The sequence below is a fragment of the Chelonia mydas genome, chromosome 6 (assembly GCF_015237465.2).
Source record: "Chelonia mydas isolate rCheMyd1 chromosome 6, rCheMyd1.pri.v2, whole genome shotgun sequence".
NCBI lineage: Eukaryota > Metazoa > Chordata > Testudines > Cheloniidae > Chelonia > Chelonia mydas.
In genome coordinates, this window is record NC_051246.2 from 61,785,109 (window position 1) to 61,805,896 (window position 20,788).

The 20,788-nt window shown below is 46.7% G+C and overlaps 1 protein-coding gene across 17 annotated transcripts in view; it reads left to right on the forward strand.

Moving 5' to 3' along the window:
- NR1H3 (nuclear receptor subfamily 1 group H member 3) overlaps window positions 1-20,788 on the forward strand; it is a 60,416-nt gene that overhangs the window by 10,768 nt on the left and 28,860 nt on the right. For 10 of the 17 annotated variants that reach the window (XM_027832535.3, XM_043550111.1, XM_043550112.1 and 7 more), the window contains one exon: window positions 1,548-1,602. The exons of 6 other annotated variants lie outside the window; for them this stretch is intronic. The gene's annotated coding sequence lies outside the window, so the exon portion shown is untranslated. Of the gene's footprint in view, window positions 1-1,547; window positions 1,603-15,400; window positions 15,520-20,788 lie in introns of those variants that run through there. One more of the 17 variants, XM_043550108.1, reaches the window with a different exon arrangement.

Sequence of the window (20,788 nt, forward strand, 5' to 3'; positions counted from 1 at the left end):
CGGTGGACTTCCAGGGGAGAGACAGACCCATCTGGCCCCTGTAGATTCCATGCAATAGAGAGGGTTAGATTTTCTGGGGACTCCGTTCTTCAGCCCCTGGCCAGTATCTTCCCAGAGAGAGACAGAAGGGGTCCTTGTTTTGATTCCTGTGGGTGTGCTCACGCACACAAAAAGGGAATTCTTTCTTCTTAGTAGAGAAAAGCCAGTTCCCTGAATGAAAGTTAGGGGATAAAAATAATAAAATGTATATTTTAAAACAAACAAAATAGAGGATAGACTTTTTCAGGCAGAGTACAGAGTCCTGTGAAACTATGCTTAGGAGGTCTGGGGCTTCCCTAGACATGCTATAGCTATTTAACTCTCTGTGTGTTCCTAGGGAAGATACCATAATAGAGGAATGAGGATTTTCTGCCTCACCTAAAAGATTAGGTAAGGATCAGGCTGCTGCTGCGGGTCACAGTGCCCTAACCATCTGGTTGTTGTCTTTGGCTGCCACTGTGGATTGCAACACTTTAACGTTCAGGTTATTGTTCTTAGCTGCAGCTGCTGCAGGTTGCCATGCCTTGTCCTCGTCCCCATCTCCTCCCCTTGGCCATGGAGTGATGAGGCCAAGGAGTGATGAGAGTTGGGGGAAGAGCCCAGATATGGAAGAACAAGCAGGCAGTAAGGAACATCTTGGCCCACCGTCTGTTTCTTTCTAGTCCTCTCATCTCCATTTTATAAGGCCAGAAGGTTCCTCAGTGTGCTCCAGTCCAAGTTTAACCTCTCACTGTCAAAGATAAATGTGGCTATATTCTGTGGTGGCCAGGGACTCATCATTTCTAACTGGGGAAATTTTTACTTGAAAGAATGTCCTCACTATACAGGCCCTTCACAGGCAGCTGACTCTAGGCAGGCATCACCTCAGCCCCCTCCCATTGGCATGAAAGCTCTCTGTCAACAGCAGCTCAAGAACAATAAAAATAAAAGTGTGAAATGTATTTGACATTCTCCACATGCTTTCACAGTCAATGCTAACATGGATGGTCAGTAATGCAAATATGATCCCCATCAACCTAAAATCCCATAGTCTGTGGGCTTCTCTCTGAAAAAGATAGTGAGACACAAATTTGTTTCATGCACACATGTGGGGCCTTCATCATGGGCATATCAGTTTCCAGCTCTCTTAGTGGTACAGTGGGAAACTTTATGGAAAGCTGAAACTATTTAGAATAATAGGATTATAAATCTACTTTTTCCTTTCTCCTGCCAGAGGCTGTAGAAAAGAATACAAATCATACGGCAAGATGGAGCTGTCCTTGGAGTAAAACAAGAGGGAGAATACTATTTTACAAGTGGTAGCTGGAACTAGGCTTGGCAAGCTAGTTAATGGCCTGGTCAAATAATGTCAAAATTGACCACTTATCATTTGGTTGTGGTCAAATATTCCAGCAAAAATGCCCTGATGTAGGTGGTGGCCTACCTTTTTGGTTGCATCTTGTTGCCATTGTTTCATTTTTTAATCGAAGAACGTCTTGTCAAACCAACCTAATTTCCTTCTTTGACAGGGTTCCTGGCCTACTGGATGAGGGGAAGCTATAGATGTGATAGATCTTGATTCTGGTAAGGCTTTTGATACTGTCCCTCATGACGTTCTCATAAGAAATGAGAGGCAATATGCAGTGATGAGCTGCCAAAATCTTAACAACCGATTCCCTCCTCATCCCAAGAGGGGGTCATTGCTCCCTCCCTGCCCCCCCCGGGACTCCTGCCCCATCCAACCCCCCGCGTTCCTTGACGCCCCCCTGGGACCGCTGCCCCATCCACCCCCCTCCCCTGTCACCTGCTGGGGAGCGAGGTGGGGAGTCCCAGCGGTGCTTACCTGGGGCAGCTCCCAGGAAGCATCTGGCAGGTTCCTCTGGCTCCTAGGGGCGGGGGAGCATAGCTGGGGGGGAGCAGGGGAAGTGGCCGCTCCCCCCACTGATCACATCAAAAGTGGCGCCTTAGGCGCTGACTCCACGAGGGACAACCAGTTCTAAAAGGGCTTCTAAATTTAACAACCGGCCAGAAGTGGCGCCTTAGGCACCGACTCCATGGGTGCTCCAGGGCTGGAGCACCCACGGGGAAAATTTGGTGGGTGCAAAGCACCCACCGGCAGCTCCCCACCCCACCCCCGGCCCTAGCTCACCTCAGCTCCGCCTCCTCCCCTGAACGTGCCGCCCCGCTCTGCTTCTCCGCCCGCCCCCGGCTTCCTGCGAATCAGCTGTTCGCGCGGGAAGCCTGGGAGGACTGAGAAACAGGTGGTGGCTTTGCGCTCAGGCCCAGGGTGGCAGAGGTGAGCTGGGGTGGGGAGCGCTTTCCCTGTGCACCCCCCGGGTTACCTGTTGCGGCGCAGGCGGCCCTCCTTGCGCCCCCCCCACACCCAAGCTCACCTCCGCCTCCCTGGGCCTGAGTGCGAAGTCGCCACTTGCTTCTCACCACCACCACCACCCCCCGGCTGATTCGTGGGAAGCCAGGGTGTGTGTGTGTGTGGGGGGGCAGCAGAGAAGCAGAGCAGGGTGGTGCGTTCAGGGGAGGAGGCGGAGCGGAGGTGAGCTGGGGCTGGGGGCGGGGCAGGGAGCTGCCGGTGGGTGCTCTGCAATATGTGGTGTAGATGAAATTACAATAAGGTGGTTGGAAAATTGGTCAAAAGACTGTACTCAAAGACTAGTTATTAATGGTTCGGCATTACGCATCTACTGGTGGTCTATAAGGGTCTGTCCTGGGTCTGACACTTCAATTTTTTCATTAATGTCTCGGCTAATGAAATGGAGAGTATGCTTATCACATTTGCATATGATGCCACACTGGGAGGGTTGCTAGCACTTTGTAGGACAGGAGTAGAATTCCTAATGACCTTCTCAAATTGGAAAATTGATCTGAAATCCACAAGATGAAATTCAGTAAAGATAAGTGCAAAGCACTACACTTAAGAAGGAGAAATCAAATGGGGAATAACTAGGTAGGCAGTAGTACTGCTGAAAAGGATCAGGGGGTTATAGTGGATCAGAAATTTTATAAGTCAGCAATGGGATGTAGTTGCTAAAAAGACTAATATTATTCTGGGGTGTATAAACAGGAGTGTTTTATGTAAGAAATGGTAGATAATTATCCCCCTTTACTTGTCACTGGTGAGGCCTCATTTGGAGTTACTGTGTCCAGTTTTGGGCTCCATACTTTAAGAAAGATGTGGACAAATTAGAGAATTCAGAGGAGAGCAACAAAAAAAGATAAAAGATTTAGAAAACCTGACCTATGAGGAAAAGTAAAAAAACACTTGGCACGTTTAGTCTTGAGAAAAGAAATCTAAGGGGGCCCCTGATAAGTCTACAATTATGTTGAGGGCTGTTATACAGAGGATTCTGATCAATTGTTTTCCATGTCAGCTGAAGATGGGACTAGAAGTAATGGGCTTAATCTGCAGCAAGGGTGATTTATGTTGGATATTAGGAAAAAACTTCCTAATTCTGAGGATAGTAAAGCTCTGGAATAGGCTTCCAGGGGAGGTTGTGAAATCCCGATCATTGGAGGGTTTAAGAACAGGTTGGACAAATACCTGTGTCAAGGTTCCTTTCCCACTCTGAACTCTAGGGTACGGATGTGAGGACCTGCATGAAAACCTCCTAAGCTTATTTTTACCAGCTTAGGTTAAAACTTCCCCAAGGTACAAACTATTTTACCTTTTGCCCTTGTACTTTATCACTGCCACCACCAAGCGTCTAACAGTTATATAACCGGGAAAGAGCCCGCTTGGAAACGTCTTTTCCCCCAAAATCCTCCCCAAACCCTACACCCCCTTTCCTGGGGAAGGCTTGATAAAAATCCTCACCAGTTTACATAGGTGAACACAGACCCAAACCCTTGGATCTTAAGAACAATGAAAAAGCAATCAGGTTCTTAAAAGAAGAATTTTAACAGAAGAAAAAGTAAAAGAATCACCTCTATAAAATCAGGATGGTAAATACCTTACAGGGTAATTAGATTCAAAACATAGAGAATCTCTCTAGGCCAAACCTTAAGTTACAAAAAGACACACAAACAGGAATATCCATTCCATTCAGCACAGCTTATTTTCTCAGCCATTTAAAGAAAACAGAATCTAACGCATATCTAGCTAGATTACTTACTAAGTTCTAAGACTCCATTCCTGTTCTGTCCCCAGCAAAAGCATCTCACACACACAGAGAGAGCCTTTGTTTCTCCCTCCCTCCAGCTTTTGAAAGTATCTTGTCTCCTCATTGGTCATTTTGGTCAGATGCCAGCAAGGTTATCCTAGCTTCTTAACCCTTTACAGGTGAAAGGGTTTTTCCTCTGGCCAGGAGGGACTTTAAAGGTGTTTACCCTTCCCTTTATATTTATGACAACCTGTCAGGGATGGTCTAGTATTTACATCTAATAAATTAGTGCTTTAAAATATTTGATCATTTTTGATGTTATTTGGCAATATTTGACCAGGAAATTCACCAGTTATTTTTGGACCTGTGAAATACCCAACCCTAGCTGGAACAAATCCAGGATACTGGGTGAGTCAGTAGCTGCTCTTGTCCCAGAGCTATCTGCAAGACTCTCAAGGAACCTTATCTGGAGTTAGACCCCAATTGATGCTAGACTTTCAATTTGTGAGGAAATGGCTATCTTCTGATGTCTCCATCTCACAGAGTGGGTCTGCAATTGCAAAAAACAATCCTCCAAACAGTACCAGATAGTATCCAAAATGGATACGTGGATGAAGTGATTACTTCTATGGACTCCAGAAAAACATCAACAAGTAGAACTTAGTACAGTGTAGTGGTTGAAGTAAAATGCGTGGTTTAATTACCACATTAAGCCAGTGAAGCATAATCTTGGATTTCCTCCAGACGTGTTGTAATGTGGTTGTATGAGAGTGCCCAAGCAAATGATCACGTCTCTGAACTATAATGTTCTCGGTATGGTCAAGAAAAGGAAGTTTTGTACAAATTATGTTAAATGTCTTCTTAGGGTAAACTACTGTGATGTCAGCCCCACAAGGTTATAGAGCCTGACTCTGGAACGTCATTCTGATTCTTGCAGTCTTACCCAAATGGAATCCCTGTGGCAGATATGATATCACACTTCTTATGCATTAAATAGATTTCCTAATAGCTATTATCGCCAATCAGATGAGTTTTAGAAGTAGGTAGCTTTCTTTGGTGGGATCCAGTATTGTACCTTTAATTCAGACAAGTAGCCTTTAAAACTGTTATAGCATTCATTTCCAAGTAAAATTCAAGAAATACTTTTCCTTCTGTTAAGCATCAAATTCAGTCTTTAGGAACATTGGCAATCTCAGGTCAGAGAAGTTATGTCTCCTGTAATGAGATCTGCTAGGTAGCCACATGGCCATCAAGACATACATTCTCTAAAATACTATATATTGGACATTCAGACTTTAACCTTTGTTAATTTTCAGCAGGTTTTCTCCACACCTTAATGCCCAGAGAAGAATAGAGGATAATATAATGTATTATGGATGTCTATATTTAAAGGATGATCTTACTTCCTACTCTGGAGACATACCACTGTGAAAATCCCATTGCAATGAATCTGTGGACCTTAGCATGATGAAGAATAGGAAAATTTATTTGTACTGACCTGCAAATTTCCTTTCTTCAAGTAATAAGTTTCACAGATCCAGTCCACTCTGAATACAAAAGGATCATCCAGAAAATTGGCATTAAAAGATTCAGTTTATTTCATTAGGGGAAACGATAATTGTTTTTTCTTCAAAATATGTTTAGCACAATCTGTACTTTGGGAAAACAGAACTGTGTCATCCTGGCTGTGGAAGTTGTCTCAACTGAAGGGAAGTTCAGGCAGTGGGGCATTCCTCTGCTGCGTGTGACTGACCTTTCTGGTTCTGCACCCCAGCTGCGAGCAGGCTTAAGAACCCATTGTAATGGATCTGTGGACATTATTACTCAAAAAAAAATTTTTTTTTACCTAAATACAGGTAAATTTCCCTGTTGTTTTGATCCCATGATGTAGTTGTTCTCAGTTTATTTGATCCTCAGATCAGTTCTTCCGCTAATACGTAAATGTGAGATTTGAGCTCATTTCGGCTGGAATTCCAGAAGGACTGATACATGTAATGTTATTGACCCTGTGGCCCATGCTGGACTGGATTGTGTTAGGGATGGGGCATTTGGAGGCACCTAAATCTACTGAGTATTTGGAGACTTCCTGTTGGAATGAGGGGCTCTTGCTTCCCATCTGATGGGTGTGCTCTGAGTGCAGCCCTTTCACTGGCTGGCCCAGAACCAGCAGACTGTGCCTGACTCCAGGACTGTTTTCCAGCTGAGCATTTGTGGTGATGTCAGAGGCTGTGAGAAGGGACAATGCTTGGCAGCACAAAGTCTGCAGAAAGTTCAACTCCACATTTGGACTAATGCCTCAGAGGGAATTAGATCTACACACGCACTCTGTTACACAGACTGTCGCACGCCCTCTCACATGCTCTCTTGCTGTCACACAGATCCTCTCTCATTTGCACAGACCTTTTAACCCATCCCACCCATTATTTTTCATTCTGCAGCTTTACAGAAGATTTTCGGCTTCCTTACAAACTGTTGCAGCACATGGAGTTTCTTCTTTTCTTCAGTGTTTAATTGAATTTGGCCCAAATAGAAGAAGTGCAGTGGTCATGCTGATTAGAGCCAGGCAAAATATGGCCAAATGTTGTGCAGGCATCCCTCACACAGAGCTCCTAAAGTCCTTGCTCCTGACATGCTGTGAACCCCATCCACTATTTCAGTCCTTCCCCCCCTGCACCTTCACATCTCTGTTGATACCCCTAAATACTTCCTGGTATCATCTGATAATCCAGATACTGGGTTCCCTAGTCCAGCTTTACTGCTGCACCTCAGTCTTGACCCTAGTGTTCCATTATCTTAAATGTAAAGACAGTAAATCCTGCCGAATTATTTGGGTTTTGGACATATGGGGACTAGACTGAGATATTCAATATCAATAGTTGAGCTCATTTATTTTGAAGTGACTATCTAGTGAATTAAGACCCCAGTCCCAGTATCTAATTTATGTTTTTATGTAGGCAATGTACTATGGTATCATCCTTCCTTCCTGGCCACTGTATGCAGACAGGCTGTTACTGCTGTTAATGGAAATAAAAACATTTCCCTGCTGGTATTTGGAATCTTCATGATTTTCCTGCCCATTTCTCAACCCAGTACCAAATCTCTCTCCTCCTTTATTATTATTATAATTTATTTATTTGTATTGCAACAGAACCAGCAGGCATCAGTCAGGGCCCCATTGCGTTCGGGGCTATACAGACACACTGTAAAGAGTCCATGCTCCCAAGAGCATACAGTTTAGGTCAGTGGTTTTCCAACTTTTTTTCTGGACCCAATTGAAGAAAATTTTTGATGTCTGCGACCCAGTGGAGCTGGGGATGAGGGGTTTGGGGTGTAGGAGGGGCTAAGGGCTGGGACAGAGGCTTGGGGTGCGGGGATGAGGGCTGCAGGATGGGGCCAGAAATGAGAAGTTCAGAGTTTGGGAGGGGGCTCTGGGCTGGGGCAGAGGGTTGGGATGTGGGATAGGGTCAGGGTTCTGGGCTGCGGGGTGCAGGTTCTGAGGTGGGGCCAGGGAAGAGGGGTTTGCGATGCAGGAGGGGGCTCCAGGATTGGGGGGGGGGCTCAGGGCTGGGGCAGGGGATTGGGGCACGAGCTTACTTCTGGCGGCTCCCAGTCAGCGGCGCAGCTGGGGTACAGAGGCAAGCTTCCCATCTGTCCTGGTACCGCAGACCGCGCTGTGCCCTGGAAGCGGCCAGCAGCAGGTCCGGCTCCTAGGTGGAGGTGTGCAAGTGGTGCCGCGTGGCTCTCACCCGCAGGCACCCCCCCTCAGCTCCCATTGGCCGGGAAGCAGCCAATGGGAGCGCGGAGCCGGTGCTCAGGGTGAGGGCAGCGCGCAGATCCCCATGGCCTCCCCTGTCTAGGAGCCAGACCTGCTGCTGGCTGCTTCCAGGGCACAGCGCAGTGTCGCAGCCTGCCTTAGCTGGGCAGCGCCATCGACAGGACTTTTAACGGCCTGGTCAGCGGTGCTCATCAGAGCCGCCGTGATCCAGTCCCTTCCATTCTGTGACCCAATTCTGGGTTGTGACCCACGGTTTGAAAACCACGGATCTAGGTTACGGCAAGATGCAACAAGTTGATGAAACAGACAGTAGAAGAGAGAGAGAGGGAGGATGACTTAGCAAAAAAAAAGAAGTGTATTATTTTACAATAAGCATTACTGTCACTCTCTCTTACTCCCCATCCCTCTCTTCTGTTTTCCTCCTATTTCTTATCCCCTGGTGTGGCAAGGCAGGGGTAAACCCCTTTAAGGCCCTGCCAAAATGCTGGCTGCAGCCTGCTCTCTGGCCAGGAAGCCAGGGGTAGAGACACAGGTATTCAGCAGGGAGCCCAGCTGCAAGCCCTAATGAGGGCTGGCTCAGAGGAACATGCTGAGCTAAGTACTGACAGCTGGGCTGAGGCACAAGAGGGCTATAAAAGCCCCAGGCAAACCTCAGTGAGTAAGCTATCCTGGGAGGAGACAGGATGGTGGTATTGCTGTCTCCTTACCAAAGAAGGATGCCTCAAAAGCCAGGAGACCCTGGGGAGGGTCTGTGGGGCACTAGCTGTTGGGAGATCTGGGAACTGCACAAACACTGTAAATAAAGACACTTGGGTGATCCAGCAGAAGAAGGCATGGAAGATTCTTTATTATACCAGCCTAGACACCGGGCGCAGGCTCAAGAGGTAGGAAGCCTGCAGAGACCCTGTGACACCTGGGCACCAGAAGTTGCCCAGTTTTGTGGAAATTAGAGCGGCAACAGGCCTGTTTGACAGAGAGAAATCTAGGTTTGGGAGTCTTATTGGAATCCAGGAAACTTATTGGAAACTGCTAAAGGATCCCCCCCCCCCAGCCTAAGGGCTGGGGGGTCCACAAGACCTGGAAAACCAAATAATTACGGGGGACAACTAATGAACAACAGGGACAGGAGTGCGGTCAAGGGGTCAAACAAAGGGAACCTGACGGGGACACCGAGCAGAGAACCCCGGACAGCGCCCATTGCTCCTCAAAGGCGTCAAGGGAGTCAGTGGACGCCGCCCAGAGGAACTCTGCCCGGAGGCGTGAATGCACAGAGGATCGGAAATAGGCCCCACAGTCACAGGAGACTCCATCGGCCAACCTCCTCACCCTGGTTTTATAGATGGCCACTTTAGGCAGGGCCAGGAGGAGGTTGACCAGGAGGTCCCGCGACTTAGTGGGGCCACGGACAGGGAGTGCATAGATAAGGAGGTGAGGGGAAAAGTGCAACCAGAATCTTAACAAAATATTTGTGAGGAGCCGGAATAGGGGCTGCAGCCTGGCGCACTCCAGATAGACGTGCGCCAGGGTTTCCCTCATGCCGCAAAAGGGGCAGGTGTCCGGGATTGGGGTATAGGTTTGGGAGTAGGAGGCAGGAACTTCTGAGTTCTAGTCCTGGCTCAGCTGCTCACTCATCAGATGGCCTTGGGCAATTTACTTGCCCTCCCTGTGTACTCTGCTTCCCTGGGATAACTTTTCTGTTTATTTTCTATCATTTCTTAAATGCCAGTGGTAGGTTGGGCCATCTCCCTGCCCAGAGGAATTAGTGACAATTAGAGGTTCATACCAAGAAGTTGCGCTGGGGCACTCTGGGGAATCCAGAGGATGCGGTGTTATCTTTGATTTTTCATGGTAATTCTTCCTCCCCTTTCTCTTCTTGTATAGAGCTGGGCTGCAGAAGGCCTTTGGGAGGCAATGATCATGATAGTGATCTCTCCTACCTTCCAGGATTTTTGTGGGGGGATGGTTAATTTGCTTGTTTCTAAAGGGTTTTGCAGATGAAAAGTACTAAGACGTTTGGATGCTATCTGCTTCATTTTCCACTGTTCCCACAGGGAGCAGAGCAGGATTGGACCCTGAAATGTCATTTTGGCCTTTATTGAATTGTTTTAATTACTGCCAGGATGAGGCTTCTGCCATTTCCCTTGCAACACCCTGTCAAGCAATTGTTCCTAATATTCAACCTTTGCTCTTCTCTGACCTCTCTCCAATTTGTGAACATCTTTTTGGGACTGAGGTGGTATTTCCCCAGATCCATATAGTCCCCAGAGCACAAGTGTGAAGTCTCTAGGATTGAGGGTCACAAAGGACAAGTGCAGGATCCCAGGTGTGGTCTCTTCCTTGCTCCAAGATGTGGCATGTCTGCATCATTTCACAATGGATGGAGAATCTTCACTTCTGTGCAAGCTTCATGTTAAGATCAGTTTTTGGTCCCCAGCCAACAACTCCCTGTATATATGTCCCATTGCACCATTCTGAAATATGGGCATTTCCCCTGCCTTTCCTACCCCTCTCCTTTGAGTAACATTACCTGAAAATGGACCAAGGAAAATCTAGATCGTAGAACTGGTGCCTCAAAGAAAAGCTGGTTGTCACAATTTTTTCTAACCATATATAATTAGCTCTGTGCAGAATGGGTATGAATGACTGACTGAAGCTAGAGGAGGAATAAGAACATAAGAATGGCCATACTGGGTCAGACCAAAGGTCCATCTAGCCCAGTATCCTGTCTGCCGACAGTGGTCAATGCCAGGTGCCCCACAGGGAGTGAACCTAACAGGTAATGATCAAGTGATCTCTCTCCTGCCATCCATCTGCAACCTCTGACAAACAGAGGCTAGAAACACCATTCCTTACCTATCCTGGCTAATAGCTATTAATGGACTTAACCTCCATGAATTTATCTAGTTCTCTTTTAAACCCTGTTATAGACCTAGCCTTCACAACCTCCTCAGGCAAGGAGTTCCACAGGTTGACTTTGCGCTGTGTGAAGAAGAACTTCCTTTTATTTGTTTTAAACCTGCTGCCCATTAATTTCATTTGGTGGCCCCTAGTTCTTATATTATGGGAACAAGTAAATAACTTTTCCTTATTCACTTTCTCCACACCACTCATGATTTTATATACCTCTACCATATCCCCCATTAGTCTCCTTTTTTCCAAGCTGAAAAGTCCTAGCCTCTTTAATCTCTCCTCACACGGGACCCGTTCCAAACCCCTAATCATTTTAGTTGCCCTTCTCTGAACCTTTTCTAATGCCAGTATATCTTTTTTGAGATGAGGGGACCACATCTGTACGTAGTATTCAAGATGTGAGCGTACCAGGGATTTATACAAGGGCAATAAGATATTGTCTGTCTTATTCTCTATCCCTTTTTAAATGATTCCTAACATCCTGTTTACTTTTTTGACTGCTGCTATGCACTGCGTGGATGTCTTCAGAGAACTATCCATGATGACTCCAAGATCTCTCTCCTGATTTGTTGTAGCTAAATTAGCCCCCATCATATTGTATGTATAATTGGGGTTATTTTTTCCAATGTGCATTACTTTACATTTATCCACTTAAATTTCATTTGACATTTTGTTGCCCAATCATTTAGTTTTGTGAGATCTTTTTGAAGTTCTTCACAGTCTGCTTTGGTCTTAACTATCTTGAGCAGTTTAGTGTCGTCTGCAAACTTTGCCACCTCATTGTTTACCCCTTTCTCCAGATAATTTATGAATAAGTTGAATAGGATTGGTCCTAGGACTGACCCTTGGGGAACCCCACTAGTTACCCCCCAGAGGTGAAAGTAACTTAAAGGACTTACCAGTACTCCGGAGTCCTGAGTGGGGGGCAGGGGCATGGTCTCGACCGGAAGAGGCGTGGCCTCGACCAGAAGAGGCGGGGCCTTTAAATATCTGGGTCCTTTAAATCAAGATTTAAACGCCCTAGGGCTGCGGCTGGGAGCCCCGGGGCCTTTAAATCACCCCTGGAGCTACCAGCTGCAGAGGCAGCTGGGAGCCCTGGGGCTCAGGGGCAATTTAAAGGGCCCTGTGCTCCGGCCACCGCTACCGCAGCAGAGCTTGGGCGCTTTAAATCACCGCCGGAGCCCTGCCACCACTACCCCAGGGCTCCGGCACTGGGGCTTGGGGGGCGTTTTAAAGGGCCCAGGGCTCCCTGCAGCGGCTGGAGCCCCTGGCTGTTTAAATCACCGCCGGAGCCCTGCCGTTGCTACCCTGGGGCTCCAGCAGCAGGGCTCGGACGGTGCTTTAAAGGGCCCAGGGCTCCCTGCAGTGGCTGAAGCCCCGGGCTCTTTAAAGCATGCCCGAGCCCCACTGCCAGAGCCCCTGGGGTAGTGGGGGCAGGGCTCTGGTGGTGCTTTAAAGGGCCCGGAGCTCCGGCCACTGCGAGGAGCCCCGGGCCATTTAAAGCGCCAACCTGGGGAAGCCGGTCTGGTCCAGCATGGTGTACTGGCTCTTGCCGGTATGCTGTACCAGACCATACTGGCTTACTTTTACCTCTGGTTACCCCTCTCCATTTACCATTTAGTCGTACCCTTTGTTTCCTGTCTTTTAACCAATCCATGAAAGGATCCTCCCTCTTATCCCATGGCAACTTAATTTACATAAGAGCCTTTGGTGAGGGACCTTGTCAAAGCCTTTCTGGAAATCTAAATACACTATGTCCACTGGATCCCCCTTATCCACATGTTTGTTGACCCCTTCAAAGAACTCTAATAAATTAGTAAGACATGATTTCCCTTTACAGTAACCATGTTGACTTTTGCCCAACAATTTATGTTCTTCTATGTGTCTGACAATTTTATTCTTTACTGTTGTTTCAACTAATTTTCCTGGTACTGACGTTAGACTTACCAGTCTGTAATTGCCAGGATCACCTCTAGAGCCCTTTTTAAATATTGGCGTTACATTAGCTATCTTCCAGTCATTGGGTACAGAAGCTGATTTAAAGGACAGGTTACAAACCATAGTTAATAGTTCTGCAATTTCACATTTGAGTTCTTTCAGAACTCTTGGGTGAATGCCATCTGGTCCCGGTGACTTGTTGTTGTTAAGTTTATCAATTAATTCCAAAACCTCCTCTAACGACACTTCAATCTGTGACAATTCCACAGATTTGTCCCCTACAAAGGACAGTTCAGGTTTGGGAATCTCCCTAACATCCTCAGCCGTGAAGACTGAAGCAAAGAATTCATTTAGTTTCTTCTCAATGACTTTATCGTATTTAAGTGCTCCTTTTGTATCTTGATTGTCCTGGGGCCCCACAGGTTGTTTAGCAGGCTTCCTGCTTCTGATGTACTTAAAAAAACATTTTGTTATTACCTTCTGAGTTTTTGGCTATCTCTTCTTCAAACTCCTTTTTGGCTTTTCTTATTATATTTTTACACTTAATTTGGCAGTGTTTATGCTCCTTTCTATTTACCTCACTAGGATTTCACTTCCACTTTCTAAAAGATGCCTTTTTATCGCTCACTGCTTCTTTTACATGGTTGTTAAGCAACGGTGGCTCTTTTTTAGTTATTTTACTGTGTTTTTTAATTTGGGGTATACATTTAGTCTGGGGCCTTGTCTACACTAGAAAGTATAGCTATATCAACAAATTCTCCTAGTGGAGACTCAGTAAAGCAGTGGGGCATGCAAATTCTCTCTCTCTGCTGACATTTGGTAGAATTTACAAGAAAACTGAGGCAGGGACTAGTTCTCATTTTCAGCCTTCAGATTGGCCAGGTTGAGCTATCACTGCACCTAGAAGGTTTAAGTGCAGATCAGCAACTTGTCTGGTGAGCTGCAAGCTTCTCAGCTTTAGTTCCTCAGACCAGGGTTTTGGTTGTATCAGGCTGTTTCCCAGTAGAATTTTTCTGTAGGCTTCCTAGGCCTGGTCTACACTTAAAAGTTTTACTGGCACAGATACATCAAGAGTGTGGAAAAAAATCACACAGACCTCCAACCAACATAGTTATGACAGTTATACCAACAAGATGTTCTGTTCCCAGTATAGCTTTTTTGTTCAGGGAACCAATATAAACTATACTGGGAAAATAAATCTTTTGCTGGTCTAAGCTGTGTCTCCACTAGGAGGATTTGTTGATATAGCTATACTTTTCTAGTGTAGACAAGGCCCAGACTAAACACCCCTCCTCTGCTCCCCTACTCAAGCAGCTGAGCAGACCTGTCTTTGTTTTCCTGTTGGAAAGAGGGGTGTTTGTTGGTGTGTTTTTCTCTGCTTCTCCTCCTGGGAGGAGCACAGATGGGATTTTTCCTGTTTGAAGTCCCTGTCAAAGTCAAAGCCACTTTGTGTTTCCTGCCATCCAAAAATTGGTGCTGATAGTGAAGTCAGACTGATGCTGAGCTGAAGTCAAAGCCAAGCTCCCAGGGTTGCTGTAGTTCAGTTTCCAAATAGCAGGCTCTGCTGCTGTTCTCCCATGCAGGTGCTGCAGGGACCTATATAGCTTCTAAGCAGTAGCTGGACTCTGTCACCCAATTGGGATTAAGTCTTTGGGAGCCATTCCTCTTGTGGAAATAGGGGTGATGAGGGGTGACTGCCATTCCATCACTTGTGTGTTGTGGTTTGTGTGTGTGTGGGGGGGGGGGTCGGGGATCATCATGATAACATCTTCCTTCCTGAATCCCATACATGCCTTGATTTCTGCTCTCCCTGAGGTCGTATATGCTCTAGATTTGCCTGAGGCTCAGAACCCAACATGATGGGTACAGTATAAAATCCCAGTTAGAATAGAATAGTCTGGAGTTGAGTTAGGGCTTGTCTACACAAACATTTAGTTTGTGGCAAGCTGGGGTGTGAATCTACCTTGTGTTAACCCGCTGCGCACTAACTGTTCACGTGGACCCTTCTGATGCACACTAACAGTTCCTCAGTGCACTTTGATCTAGTCCTGTTTCAAAGTGGGGGTAGATCATAGCACACCAAGGAACTTTTAGTGCATGTCAGCAGGGTCCATGTGGAAAATTAGTGCATGGCAAGCTATTGAGGGATTGATTGATACCACAGGTTGCTGTGAACTTAATGTTCATGTAGACAAGCTCTGAGGCAGCCATTGTCCAGATCTAGATTGAGCTCTCTGCCAGAGGCTAGCGAAGTTTGGGCAGATGACACCATGAGAAACTCCATACCAATAACTGTGACTGTATGAAATCCCGACACCATTCCCTAACTCAGCCCCAAACTCTGAGCCACAGGGAACAAATCAGCCTTTCTCGTCATCACTCATTCAGGGGAGCTGGCATTTACAGGCAAACAGGAAAAGAGGCCAAAGGGAGCCCTGCGTACAGTGTGAATGAACTGGAGTAACCCCTTCTCCTTTCTCCTTCTCTCAGTTACAGGACCAAGGGCATCCGGCAGCCCACAGGGAGGGAGGGAAGGAGCAGAAAAGCACAGCCCATTCTGAGAACTCACTGGCCTGAAAGTACTCACACTCACACTCTCTCTCTCTCTCTCTCTGCTTGTGCTGCTGCGGGCTCTTCAGGCCTCCCAGGCCCTGGGTGGGAGATCACTGTCAGGGCAAAGGCAAAACCTCAGCCATTGGCACTGAAGGAAAAAAGGAACTAATAAGAGAGACAGGCAGGAGGGAGGCTTTGCTGCAGGACCAGGTAGGTGAGCTGGAGGGCTGCTTGTAGGGCAGTTATTGGGTGGCTTAGGGTTTTTTTTATTTTGGGGACTTTGTGGGCTCTGGTGTGAGATTGGAGTTGGCCACATCTGAATCCAGTCTGCTTTGGGACTTGGAAATGAGCATTCCTAGCACAGAGATGCCCATGGTCTCTCCTGGAAGGGAACAATCCCCTGTTCACTGAAGGATTTAGGACAATGTGAGATATTATGGTCAGTGGGACACCTGCAAGGCTAGAAGCGCAGGAGCTGCCAGAAGTGAGGCTGTGCACTGAAGTAGAGTAGAGAAAAGTCCCCAGGTGTGATCCTGGCCTGGCCTGGATTATTATACATTAACTCCTCACTTAAAGTCATCCAGGTTAACATTGTTTCGTTGTTACATTGCTGATCAGTTAGGGAACATGCTTGTTTAAAGTTGCGGAATGCTCCCTTATAACGTTGTTAGCAGCCCGTTGCAGCTAGCCGATGGGGGCTTGGAACCAGGGTGGACCGGCAGCCCCCCTATCAGCTCCCCGTTCCCCTAAGTTCGCTGTGCGGCAGTAGGCTATCAATTGCCAGCAGTTCAGCTGTCCCTCTCCCCACTGCCGTGTGCTGCTCCTGCCCTCTGCCTTGGAGCTGCTCTCTGGAGCCTCCTGCTTGCTGTGTGTGTGTGTGGGGGGGAAGAGCGGGGCTAATGTCAGGGTGTTCTCCTGCTCCTGCAGCCCGCTTACCCCATATCTCCATAGAGCGGGGGTGGGGGGGGGGAAGAAGGGACACGACAGGGCTCAGGATGGAGGAAGCTTCCTGGCAGCAGCTTCTGTCTCAACTTGCTGATCTACTTAAAAAGGCAGTGTACTTAGTGCGGTCAGCATACTTAAAAGGGCAATGCGCATCTCTCTCTCTCTCTCCCACACAGTGTGTGTCTCTGTCTCTGTCTGCCATGCTGTCTCCCCTCCCTCCATTTGTGCTGCCTTGTAGACTGTGAGGCTACATTAACAACAGTGGGTTAACCCTTGAGAGCTCAGCTGAGTGCTAGTTCATCATTTAGCAGTAAGGCATTCCCTGGGAAATATCCATCTCTCTGACTCAACCCCCTGAACCAAGCTTCACAGTCATCAGCCCTGTGTACCAGTATTAAATTGTTTGTTTAAAACTTATACTGCGTGTGTGTGTGTGTATATATAATATAGTCTTTCGTCTGGTGGAAAAAAAATTTCCCTGGAACCTAACCCCCTCCCCACCATTTACATTCATTCTTGTGGGGAAATTGAATTTGGTTAACATCGTTTCGCTTAAAGTCACAATTTTCAGGAACATAACTACAACGTTAAGTGAGGAGTTAATGTATTTATTATTTGTATTGTGGTAGTGTCTAGAGGTCCCGGCCCATTTGTTTTAGGCCCTGTGCAAACATAACAAAGAGACAGTCCCATCTCTGTTACTTCAGTTCTGTATTTCTTCCTGCCTGGGATAAAATTAAATTGTTTGAAGCCTGTTCTCATTGCCCCTGTATAATCATATAAGAAACATGCCAGGGGCGTCTCACTCACACCAACTCAGTAGAGAGGTATTGGTAAATATCTTGGGACTTCTCTTCAGTCGGGGCAAAATGCAGTGGCCAGACCAGTTTGTGGAAGTTCAGAGGAATAACCTGACTCTCCCTTTGACCGTCCCATTCTTCCCCTGCTTTGCTTTGTGATCCAGGATAGGCTGCTGCATTTGACAGAGGCTGGGGGAGAGGTTGCATCTGTACCAGGCTGTTGGGAAGCCGTGGGCAGTTTTTTGCATCATCAACATTAAAGGCAGGAATGAATCCCATGTGTTCATCTAGTTCACACCTACTATCTCTCTGTAGGATTAGTCCCTAGAGGGAAAGTTCCAGGGCTTTAGCGAGTCTGCTTTTCAGTGTCCTAAGTAATGAGGCTTCTCCACTTTCCTTGAGTGATTACTCCATAGTCTAGTAGATCTTACCATTAAGATGTTTTTTCCCCCTGATATTCAGCTTAAATTTCCCCTTCTTAGTTTCATCTCACTCATCCTATCTTCCACCCTAAGTAAGTCCCCTTTCCTTGGTATTTACATTCCTCAGGTACTTGTACACTGTTATATCTCCCTGCCCCCCTCCAGTCCTCCATAAGACAAGTTATATTTAGTTGTTTCAGTCTCTTTCTTCTGTTGCTTTTCTCTGTTGTACTCCCTCTAGTTTGTGGACATCTTTCTGGTACTGAGATGTCAAAACTGCTACATTATTTCAGATGGAGTCTCCTGAAAGCTGTATAGGGAGACACTATTCTCTGTTTGCTCCAGGACCTTAGGCGTGGACCCAGAGCTGATCTCTGTTTTCCCAGAACTGTACAGAGAACGGCTATCCCCCTGCTCCATGAATGTTTAGACACTGCAAAACTGAGTTGCCTTTTATGCTATCCTGTTGCATTGCGAGCACTTACCTAGTGTGCAGTCCACTATCACTAGGCATCACTGCTTCCCAGGTTTTTCCCTCCCATCATGGATCTTGGTTTTGAGTTTTTTTTCCCCTGAAGTACTAGCTGTGTTTCCCCAGGCTGAGTCTCACTTTATTTTCTGCCTGTGTGTCTAATTTCTCTAGGTCCCTTTGGGTTATTTCTCTGTCCTGACAGGGTGCTAGCAATTCCTTCCAGTTTAGCATGACCTATGCCTGTCATTAACATACTCTTTACCTTCTTAACAGGTACTTGCTGATGATATTAAATCAGACCAATCTTAACACTGGTTTCACCAGCAGAGCCTGAGAAAAGAGTGCTGTAGAGACGAGGAGGAACAAGCAAGCCAGTGAGAGCTGGAAAGAACCTCTTGCTTCCAGAGACCTGCTCAGAGGAAGTACTAAGGCCTTTTAGAAAGTTTGTGAAAATCTGCTAGATAGTATAAAAGAGAAGGTGCTCATTAGAGCACCAGGTCCCTAGATACCATCCACTCTTCTGATGGAAGAGAATGGGTCTGTCTGTGTATGTTTTTATGCTGTCCTATCACAATGCAAGCTCCTACATAGTGCTGTAACACTTACTCTGTGGGACTCTACTAGATCCAGACCCCAACCCAATGCTTTGTTTTTTATCTCAGCCATTTGGACCTGAAGCCAGTTTTCTGCAAACATGACAGTGTCATAGCTGAGCCATTGTAAATTAAGATTTCAGAAAACTTTTTGTGGGATACTGTGGGCTCAGCTTTCAAAGGGAGGATCAAATTGGCTCTTTGATGCCCAAATGTGTATTTTACAAGTTTGAACCCATTTAGGAGCCTAAATACAAAATTTGGGCACATGTCTTAAGTATCTACATTTGAAACCTAGGACTGTCTATCAAATGCACTTGTTCACTTGGTCATATTCACAAAGGCTCCTGTGCTGTTATACAGGAGTACGCATAAAGGCGTAATTCCACTGACACATATGGGGAGACGTGCTTGTGAGCACAGTCACATTAACACATGGACGCACACACAAGTACAGTTTCTCTGACAGAGAGTGTCCACGTGGGAGTGCACACAGGTGAGAAGCATACAGGCATATTTATGCTAACAGTCATGGATGGTTTCACGTATATGCCCCAGGCATACAGGCGCAATCCCTCTGTCACACACATGCACACCCATTCTTTCAGCAGGTGGCTGGCGAATGCTGCAGTGACATCGTGTTCTGGTCAGCATCCCGTGTTTTGTACTACCCCACAAATTTTCACAAACTTCCTAAAAGGCTTCAGCATGTCCTCTGAGCATCTGTTACTGGGGGAGGAAGAAGCTGTTCCAACTCTTGCTGGCTCTTGTCTCTCATTCCTTCTGTGGTCTACAGCACACTTTTCCTAGGCTCTCTTTAGGGGAACACATGCCTGGAACAGGGACTGTATGTAAAAAGCTGATTTGTATTTTCTGAGGAAGGTTTGTGGCGCCTGAGTCTCAGGGCTTCTCCCAGAATGCATTGGTCCTTCCAGGAAGGCCAAGGGAGTTAGTGGGATTGGGGGTGAGAGAAAGGCAGTCATACCTAGCAGGGTAGAAGTCATTGTGACTACTTCTGGGCTACTTGGTTTATTGTGCACAAACTGCACTCTACGCAAGGTCATCTCCTTTACTTGTATCTTTTGTAGCTAGGGGACAGAATTTAGACATATCCCAGGCAGCTGTGACTGTTGATTACTGATCAGATGGAAGATTTCCAGAATGAATGGAGGGGAAGTTCTCTTGGGAATTGGAATGGGACTGTTGCCTGTGGGATAGGGTGGGAGCTCAGGCTGTGGGGGTTAGTCCCTGTGGAGGAACAGATAAGAGCCCTGGCTATATAGAGAGTTTCCGTGTGGGACAGAAGTGGAGCCCTTGCCGTGGGAGTGGGAATGCTGGCTGCAGGGGTTCTGTGGGTATGAGGGTGGGAGCACTCACTGCAGGGGACAAGGCTGAATGCTGTGGCTTGTATCATGATAGTTTATGGGTACTTTGCCTACAGTTTGAAACACAAGGGTTACCAAAGTGCTGAACTTGGGACTTTCGGTCTCTGAGTTGTTCAGCTGTCTCCAGGAGGGGTGGGGGGGAAGAGAGGGGGAAGAAGCTGGTGCCAGCACATCTCGGAAGTGCTTGGCGCCTTGATCTGAGACATGAATGACAGTTTGTGGGAGAGCTGCTTCCCCCAGCCTTTCACCTAGATTGACTTCCTCCTTGGAGACTGCACTCAGTGGAGTTCTCTGTTCCAGATGCTGCATTTGGGAGTGAGAGGTTGCCCTGTTTTATCATTTTGCCAGCTCTGGTTTTCAGAACTGGCACCAGGAATTGGGACCAACAGGTGGGGCAGCACAGCAGGCTGTATCAGGAAGATTAAGTTTTCCTTTTGCAGGTTCAATTAGCATCACTGTTTTACATCTGTAATTGAATTTCAGGTGCAAATCTGGGCACTTACAATTCTTAACTACCCGATTGCTGGTACAAAAGGGAGGTGGAACCTCAACCCTTTGGAAACTTAGCCCTAAATCTTTATGTTGCCTCCTGTGAGGCATCTCCTGGTGACTTGTAGGGTGAGTAGAAGTCCAGCTTTCGGTAGGATTTGCCTAGACCTGTGTTAAGGTGGGAGGCAAGTAGTCATTTCTCTGACTCTGACCTACTGTTAGTGCATGGAATGGGGACGCTTGAGTTGGTTTCATAGCATGAAAACAATAATTTATTTGTGTTCAGGGTGAGCACATAGAGATTCCAGCCTAATGAGAGAGAGAGGGGAATTAGAAAAGATACTTTAAAAAAATTGGAAATGAAAATCAGCCC